This window comes from Pygocentrus nattereri, chromosome 9, assembly GCF_015220715.1.
Source record: "Pygocentrus nattereri isolate fPygNat1 chromosome 9, fPygNat1.pri, whole genome shotgun sequence".
Classification (NCBI taxonomy): Eukaryota; Metazoa; Chordata; class Actinopteri; order Characiformes; family Serrasalmidae; genus Pygocentrus; species Pygocentrus nattereri.
In genome coordinates, this window is record NC_051219.1 from 1,190,527 (window position 1) to 1,200,110 (window position 9,584).

The 9,584-nt window shown below is 42.0% G+C and overlaps 1 pseudogene; it reads right to left on the reverse strand.

Annotated features, from left to right (window-relative positions):
• Positions 1-9,436, reverse strand: part of LOC108410737 — a 33,704-nt pseudogene extending 24,268 nt beyond the window's left edge.
• Between the last annotated feature and the right edge of the window lie 148 nt (positions 9,437-9,584).

Consider the following 9,584-nt stretch of genomic DNA (forward strand, 5'->3'; position numbering starts at 1 on the left):
TTAATCAACATTCTACAAAGCAGGGCTCATTTTTTTTAAAACATTACCCCCATTCACACAGTCCCATACACAAGGGGCAGAAAACCTCAGATATTTTGCATAATGAAAACCATTCTATACTATGTAAGAATTTATAAAATAATTTTGTGACTGTGTGGTGCACACCGAGTCCATATGATCTCATTCTGTTAAACACTTGTATTCTAAACATGTTGTATTCTAAAACCTTTAAAATTTCTGCTTTTCAAATGATATATAGTCTGGGTTCGATTTTATTCAGAGATATTGTTACATTAGGGTACATGAATAACCAAACAAACAAGCAAGACTAATATTGCAAAGTGATTACATTTTTTTTACTTCTTTTCACACTAAGGAGTACAAAGCTGTGAACCATCCATTGACTGCACCTGCTACTGGTCTTTCATCAAGAAAGTGTCCACATCCTGGGCCACTTTGTAAGGGGCTCCTGTTGGTGACAACGGCATGCACGTTCTCTCAGCTATATATCAACATGGCAGCATCATTGGACTTGATGTCACTAGTCCATGTCACTAGTGGTCAGGATATAAATAACTGCGCTAGTTATGAATATAATTGTGCAAATTTGTAATTATGGGATTATATAGCCTTGGGTGACTTATTTGGTATACTTCCATTCAATCTGACGTTGCCTGTGCATATAAATAGGGACTCAATAAGTACTGTACCTGGCAGTTATCCACTACTCACATAATCACAGTTACATTAGTTACATGTTAATTTATGCTGGTTGGGGAGGAGGAGATTGTGTGTGAATGGCAGGCTAAAGCAGCTTAAATAAGCACCCTGATGAATTTAGCCAATGGTACGTATAGCCGACAATCAGCTGAGTAGTCAGCTCTTTGAGATCAGCTGACAATAGCAGGTGATAGTGGCCTGAGCTTGAATTTGTGGCCTGCCTGAACTAACACTACTCTCAGTTTCAGTCAGGACTACTTTGTCAAAGAATTTTTTCCATTTACAGTGAGGAATTTTAGGCAGTATGCTTCTTTTCTAGGATTTCCTTGGCCTTTCATGTGCCTACATGAAAAGCCTAAAGCAGAAGGAGCAGCAGAAAGACCCCTAAAACGACCATACCAGGCAAACCTCCAGCCAGCAGGAGGAGCTACTGTGCAACGAGTGGCAAAGACTGTTAGACTAGCTGGCATGTGTGAGGACAATGGATGTTAGTTGAGGTAACATAGCTATTGAGTTATACAACCTTTACTAAATGAGCTAGCAGATTACAGAGCACTCATGGCTTTCATGCATCAAAGATGACTTGAGCTTTGGGTCATAGATAATGTTCATAAGCAGATGTTGACCATCTGCCCATGGGCTTTGTTTGAAGCTAATTAGAGTAACTAATGAAAATAATTATTCTAATCAATGCAATACCATCCAGTCTTACATCAAAGTAATAAACACTGCAGTAACACATCAATAAAATACTTACACAGCTTTTCTGGATGCTTTGATCACTGGCAGCAGCTTCAGAAGACATTCATCTGATTTGTCATATTTACGCAGGTCAAACAAATCCAGCTCCTCTTCTGAGTTCAGCAACACAAACACCAGAGCTGACCACTGGGCAGGAGAGAGTCTCACTTTACTGAGAACACTGTAATGTCTTCTGTTCAGGTATGTTTGAACTTCCTCCACCAGAGAATGATCATTCAGTTCATTCAGACAGTGGAACAGATTGATGGATTTCTCTGGAGAGGGATTCTCCCTGATCTTCTCCTTAATGTACTGGACTGTTTCTTCTTTGCTGTGAGAGCTGCTTCCTGTCTGGGTCATTAGGCCTCGTATGACAGTCTGATTGGACTCCAGTGAGAGGCCCAGAAGGAAGCGGAGGAAAAGGTCCAGGTGTCCATTTTTACTCTCTAAGGCTTTGCCCACCACAGCTTTGAGAAAATCTGACATCTTGTACTGTATGAAAATACCAGAGAGATCTCTGTTCAGCTGTTTTGTTCCATCTCTGCTAATGAAGGAGAGAAATGCATATAAAGCAGCCAGAAACTCCTGAACACTCAGGTGCACAAAGCTGAACACCTTCCCCAGGTGCAGCTTAAACTCCTCTCTGAAGATCTGGGTACAAACTCCTAAGCACACTGACACTTCTCTGACATCAATGCCACACTCTCTCAGGTCTTCCTCATAGAAGATCAGATTGCCTTTTTCCAGCTGTTGGAAAGCCAGTTTTCCCAGGGCCAGAATCATCTCTCTGGTCTGCTGAAGATCAGTGTCATATTTCCCATGGTACTTTTGGTCCTTGTGTTTGATCTGAAAGATCAGGAAGTGGGAGAACATCTGAGTCAAAGTCTTGGGGAACTCTCTTCTCTCTGCTCCACCCAACACTCTCTCTAGAACAGTGACTGCAATCCAGCAGAAGACTGGGATGTGGCACATGATGTAGAGGCTTCTTGAGGACTTAATGTGTGAGATGATTTTATTGGCCAGGCTCTGGTCACTGATTCTCTTCCTGAAGTATTCCTCTTTCTGAGGGTCACTGAACCCTCGTACCTCTGTTACCAGGTCAACACACTCAGGAGGGATCTGATTGGCTGCTGCTGGTCGAGAGGTTATCCAGAGGAGAGCCGAGGGAAGCAGGTTCCCCTTGATGAGGTTTGTCAGCAGCACATCCACTGAGGCTGAATCTGTTACCTCCCACAGGCTCTCATTGTTCTGGAAATCTAGAGGAAGTCGACACTCGTCCAGACCATCAAAGATGAACAAGACTTTGTAAGATTCAAAGTCTATTGATCTTAGTTCCTTTATGTATGGGAAAAAGAGTTGATGAAGTTCAATTAGAGTGAGCTTCTTCTTTATCAAATTCAGCTCCCTAAAAGGAAGGGTACATATAAAGTGGATGTCTTGGTTGGCTTTTCCTTCAGCCCAGTCCAGAATGAACTTCTGCACAGAGAATGTTTTTCCAACTCCAGCGACTCCTTTAGTCAGCACAGTTCTGATGGGTCTGTCTTTAAAAAGGTCATTACATTTGATGGGTTTTTCCTCTGTTGCTGGTTTCCTGGATGCTGCCTCAATCTGTCTGACCTCATGTTCATCATTGACCTCTCCACTCCCTCCCTCTGTGATGTAGAGCTCTGTGTAGATCTCATTCAAATGGGTTGATTTTCCATGCTGTGAGATTCCTTCATTAATGCTATGGAATTTTGTTTCCAGTTTTTGCTTATATGCAGAGATCACATCTGGGAGTTCAACACAGACAATGCATTTTAATGTTTGCAGTTGTTTCAAGTAAGTTTCATTCAAAAAGGTGGCCTTCTTATTTCCTTATTATTTCTCTTTCGTTTGTCCATAAATCTTTTTCTTACATACAATCATTTCAGAAAGTTACCACAGACCACAACACCAACAAATATTTTAGCATTTGGAAGTATTTAAGATTGTTTGGAAGTGCTTAGTTTACTGGAATATGAAAACACAATGTAAACAGAAATGTTTTAAGTACGTGTGGTTCTTCAAATGAACCTTAGCCTTTGATGTTGGGGGTGGGGGGTGGATTATTTCAGCTATGAAACCAGAAACAACAATGAATTTTTAATAATCACTGCTGTATAAAATATTTTGACATCCTATTTTTAAAACTTATTGTAGGCTTCTCAATCACATGTATTCCCTGTTGGTACTGTTTAGAGTTAATGCTATGAATGTGCCAAATTATAGAACTTTGAAATGAATAAGTAGTAAATAACCGGTGATATGTACATTACCTTCAGTGAGAGCAGGAGCACCAGCCTGAACTGCACTGGTGTTGGAAGTGGGCACATCCTGACCTGGAGGAGTGACAACCGTAAATATCAAAACTTTGTCAAAGCTACTTAAAACTAATACATTATATGGACAGAAGCATTGGAACACCCACACATCACACCTACAGGAGCTATTATGAATCCCATTCTAAATCCATAGGCATTAATATGGAATTGATTCTGTTTGCAGCTGTAACAGCTTCCACTCTTCTGGGAAGCTTTCTACAAATCTTGGAGTGTGTCAATGGGAATTTTTGCCCATTCATCCAGAAGAGCACTTGAGAGGTCCCAAACTGATGTTGGACAAGAGGGCCTGGCTCACCATCTCTGTTCTAGTTCATCCCAATGGTGTGTAATGGGGTTGAGGTCAAGGCTCTGTGAGGGCCAGTCAACTTCTTCCACACCAAACTCACCCAGTCATGACTTTATGGAGCTGCTTTGTGCTCTGGGGCTTAGTCATGCTGGAACAGAAAAAAGTTCTTCCCCAAACTGTTCCCACAAAGTTGGAAGCTACAGTTGTCCAAAATATCTTGGTGCTGAAGCATTAAGGTTTCCCTTCACTAGAACTAAGGGGCCTATGTCAACTTGTGAATAACAACCACATAGCATTATTCCTCCTCCACCAGACTGCCAGATAGAAAAGCATGATTTGTCACTCCATTGAATACATTTCCACTGCTCCAGAATACTGTGGCAGCTTCCTTACGCCTCTTCATCCGATGCTTGGCATTGTGCTTGGTGATGTAAGGCTTACATACATCTGCTTGGCTATTGAAACCCTGCTATGAAGCTCTCAGTTTTTGTTGTTGTGTTGTTGTTAATGCCAGAGGTTTTTGACACAGTTATTGAGTCAACAGAGCATTGCCGACTTTTATGCAGTGTGCTCCTCAGCACTCGACGACCTGCTCTGTAACTTTGCATGGTCTGACAGTTTGTGACCGAGTGGCTGTATATTTGCGAAAGAACAAATTTTGTGAACTGACTTGCAACAGTGGCATCCTATTTCAGCACCATGCTCGGATTTATTGTGCTGTTTAGAATGATCCATTCACAAATGTGTGTAAAGACAGACTGCATGGATTGGTGCTTGATTTTACACACGTGTGGTGATGGGACTGAATGAAAACACTTGAATTAATTGTTTAAGAGGTGTGTCCTAATACTTTTGTCCATATAGTGTAGCAATCAATGAAATGTATTTCTGTACACCACCGACAATTGCCCCCTCCCCCTGTCATCTTCCAGTCAGCAATCACTCTCGAGGTCTTCCCACTAGTCACACCAGAACTTCTTTAACACCAGTCTGTAAAGACTGTTCCCATCTCCTCCTTGCGAGGTTCTGCTACAGAGTCTTCTGAGCAAACTAGGAGCTCATTTTGTTAGTTTGCTGTTTATGATCCTGGCTTGTATTTTGTGACCCTGTTTTTGGTTTCTCCCTTTTGGGCTCTGACAGACAGATCCATTCATTTGTACACAGTTTACACCACATCACTCACCTCTCTGATTAATGGTTACGTTCACTGAGCCTTGAATTTTATTCCCAAGGAGAACAGAAGCACAGATTTGTCCTCCTTTCTGAGCTGTCATGTTAATCTGAACAGGATCGGCGTTAGCTGGAGTGGACGTTTCCATCTGAAAAGTCTCTGGTCACCAAGTCAGGAGGTTAATTGTGGTACTTCAGTGACTTCTTTTAAATATGGTACTTGGTTTTAATCCTCTCATCAGCCAGCACTCCCGAAGACTCACTATCAGAGCTGCTGAGTTTTATAGAGAGAGAGAGAGAAAGGAAGGGAGAAAGATATAAAAGAGGGAGAGAGAGGTTAGCTATGTATGTGTGTGTGTGTGTGTGTGTGTGTGTGTGTGTGTGTGTGTGTGTGTGTGTGTGTGTATACTCAATGTGTTCATGTGTGTGTTGGGGAGAGAAGGTGGGTCTCTTATACTCACACACCCATAGTCTAGCTACAGTGGGGCAAAAAAGTATTTAGTCAGCCACTGATTGTGCAAGTTCTCCTACTTAGAAAGATGAGAGACGTCTGTAATTTTCATCATAGCTTCACAAAAAAAAGTCCAGGAAATCTCATTGTAGGATTTTTAAAGAATTTATTTGTAAATTATGGTGGAAAATAAGTATTTGGTCAATAACAAAAGTTCAACTCAATACTCTGTAACATAACCTTTTTTGGCAATGACAGAGGTCAGATGTTTCCTGCAAGTCTTCACCAGTTTTGCACACTGTAGCTGGTATTTTGGCCCATTCCTCCTGCAGATCTCCTCTAGAGCAGTGATGTTTTGGGGCTGTCGCTGGGCAACACGGACTTTCAACTCCCTCCACAAATTTTCTGTGGGGTTGAGGTCTGGAGACTGGCTAGGCCACTCCAGGACCTTGAAATGCTTGTTACGGAGCCACTCCTTCGTTGCCCGAGTGGTGGAACTTGCACAATCAGTGGCTGACTAAGTACTTTTTTGCCCCACTGTACATGCCGAAATCAGAAGAAGAGTCAGTATTTTGATATGTTTTCACGACTAGTCTGTTTGCCTAAGTTCAAACCAGGGTTTGGGTTTTTGAGGTATAATTTAACTTGCTCAGCTCTCAGTGATAGACTCTTCCTAACTGAGCGTAAACAGTGAAAGAAGCTCTCAGTAAGAGCCCTTGTAGAAAGAAGCTTTTTAAAGAGCTGTTTAAAGTTCAAACTCTCTGCATTAGATTGAGATTCAGATTCTGTAATGATCACACAGCCAAGCTGGATGAGTTCATCTGCAGCACTTCTCTCGTCCATCACAGTTCCTACATGAAATATAATGCAATACAGATACACAAGATCAAATGTTAGGAAATTACTAGGCTTGCTTTCTCATGTTTCATCACTAGCCTAACTCAGGAATGAACTTGCCTGAATTTTAATGACACGTTCACCCAGCGCCTACATTTCGACCTGCCTGCACACTGGTGCCACACACACAGTGAAAACAGATAAGTTACGAGTCTGATCTATTTAGTGTTAACTGTGAATATCTGTGTTCACAGCTTCTACAGAAACTCAAGTACAGAGTCAGATACTCACTGTGTTTCCTCTGAATTATATTTCATTCCTCTCTCTCTGTAAAACGATGACCTGCTCAGAGTCTCTCGCTCTGTTCTGAACCGGTTTGTCCTGTTCAGTTTATCTCATCATTCTGCTGGAGGTGGAGTCTTCAAAATCAGGTTCCAACCTCCTACAGCCTGTTGGAGTAAATGACGCACAGATACCTTTACCATCTGTCACGATTGGCTCTTCCCAGTCCTGTCCATGTGCTCGTGTTGTGTTTACTTCCCAGTCCTGCCGTATGCTTCTTTGTTTTGGTTTTCAGTCCTGCCCTCTTGTTTTGTGACTCCACCCCTGATTGTCTCCACCTGTGTTTCCACCTGTCCCTCGTTTACGCTCATGTGTTTAAGCCCTGTGTTTTCCCCTTTCTGGTTGCAGGTCTTTGAGATGTTTGGATATATGTTTGATGTAAGTTGTGTGTTCGAAGTGTATGTTTCTTTTTTTGTCATGTCTGTCCTTTCTGCTCTACATATTGCCTCTCTGACCATGGACTGTTCTGACCCTGGTTTTAAATTTGCACTAAATAAATCTCACTTGTCTCTGCATATGCGTCCATCTCAATGCTCCCGGCCATTACACTATCCTACTGCCTCTCTCCCAGTCCTGGATAAGACTGTGTTACTGAAAGCAGCCAGACCGAAACAAGTACACTCACAATGTTCTGTTCTTCTGATAGAAGACCTTTTGATGCTCCACACGGGAAGGTGTAATAGCACATTTCCTAAGTCATCATCATCATCATCATCATCAACATTCATTTTATTTATATAGCATTTGCCTAAGGATGCTTTTACAATCAAAGAACATGAACACATTAAACAACTGACAACAAAAGGGTAATACAGTAAACATTCAAGTGTAAACAGAACAACAATAACACAGTAAAATCAATTGAGACTTCAACAGAGATTCAAAGAAGGATAGATCGGCGGCATCCCGTATAAACTTGGGGGAGAGCATTCCATAATTTGGGAGCTACTGGACTAAATGGTAGGCCACCCAAATGAGTCAATTTTATCCTTGGAACATGAAGAAGGCCTAAACTTTGCAATTTCAAAGCATGGGATAGGACATATAGATGAAGATTTCTGAAGATCTTCTCATAGAAATGAAAGTGACTGAGAAAGGAAACATAATCACATCCTTCACTGTTACATTATCAATGCAGACATCATTCTAGAAACATTCTCCAAACACTCTAACGGTCTGAGATGGACTTGCTTTAGATTTAGAGTTACAGACAGTTACCATCAAACGCACAAACCTCTCACGCCTCATTACTTCAGATTTAGATTTAGAGACGTTTACCATCAAATGCACAAACCTCTCACGCCTCATTACTTCAGATTTAGATTTAGAGACGTTTACCATCAAACGCACAAACCTCTCATGCCTCATTACTTCAGATTTAGATTTATAGACGTTTACCATCAAACGCACAAACCTCTCATGCCTCATTACTTCAGATTTAGATTTAGAGACGTTTACCATCAAACGCACAAACCTCTCACGCCTCATTACTTCTGATTTAGATTTGCCTTTACCATCAAACATATAAGGTAATTTAGGTAGTTAAACCTGGGAGAATCCCTGCCATTCCATCTATGGGGTATGTGATGTAGATGACCACATCAACCCTGAGGAAGTGGTTCAGTATATGGTCATGAGTCCTACCAGATCCTACCAGAGTGTCCAGCTTATCCTACCTCTGGGAATGTATGTATGTAGTGAGGGTGCATAGCTATTCCAAGAAATTTACAGAATTTGTAAATCTCTGGATCAAGGTGTAAATGACAGTTCCAGAAATAGAAGTCTGTTGGTGAATATTCAAGTACCATGATTGGGAGATTTAAAGTGAGCATACAAACCAAAATACCAGCTGTCATACTGTTAACTCCACTGGCTCTTTGTCTGCAACACCACAGAGCTCTCTGTGAACATTTGTTAAGGGAAGGGATAATACTTACCAACCAAGCTGATTAGCACAGTGCGTTAGAAAGAGCAGTGGGGGAGAAGGCTTCAGCGCATGGCAGGATCAGACCGTGTTGGCAAAAGTCCAGCAATCCAGAGGGCATGCAACAGTCCAAAATATCAGACGGCCCAATAGCTGTGCAATATGAGTAAAATCAATATGAAGAAAGTCCAGTCCACAAAACAGTTCTGCGTAAAAGCTTCAGTGATGTGTAATCCAGTGACAACAGAACAGTCAAAGCAAATAAACGTCGACCAAGAAGTGGGAGCCAATTGCGCTCAGCGTTTTGTCAGTGGAATCGGATCACCCTGCTATCCTTCTTCTGAAGGTGATTTAATATCAGCATATTTGCACCGTTTAACAGTCTGCCTTCTTACCAGAGACCCATCTGCCATCAAGTCCTAAATAACTCTGTATTCTGTTCATAATTTCCTGAATTAGATCCATATATGCCAGCCTGCTGATTAGACCATGAGCTTCATTTATCCTGTTTATTTATACCAATTAGGGTGGCACGGTGGCGTGATGGGTAGCGCTGTCACCTCACAGCAAGGAGGGTCTGGGTTCAATTCCCCGGCCGGGTGACCGGGTTCCTCTCTGTGTGGAGTCTGCATGTTCTCCCCGTGTCTGCGTGGGTTTCCTCCGGACATGCAAAAATTGCCCCTGGGTGTGAGTGACTGTCTGTGTCTGTCTGCCTGCCCTGCGATGGACTGGCGACCTGTCCACGGTGTA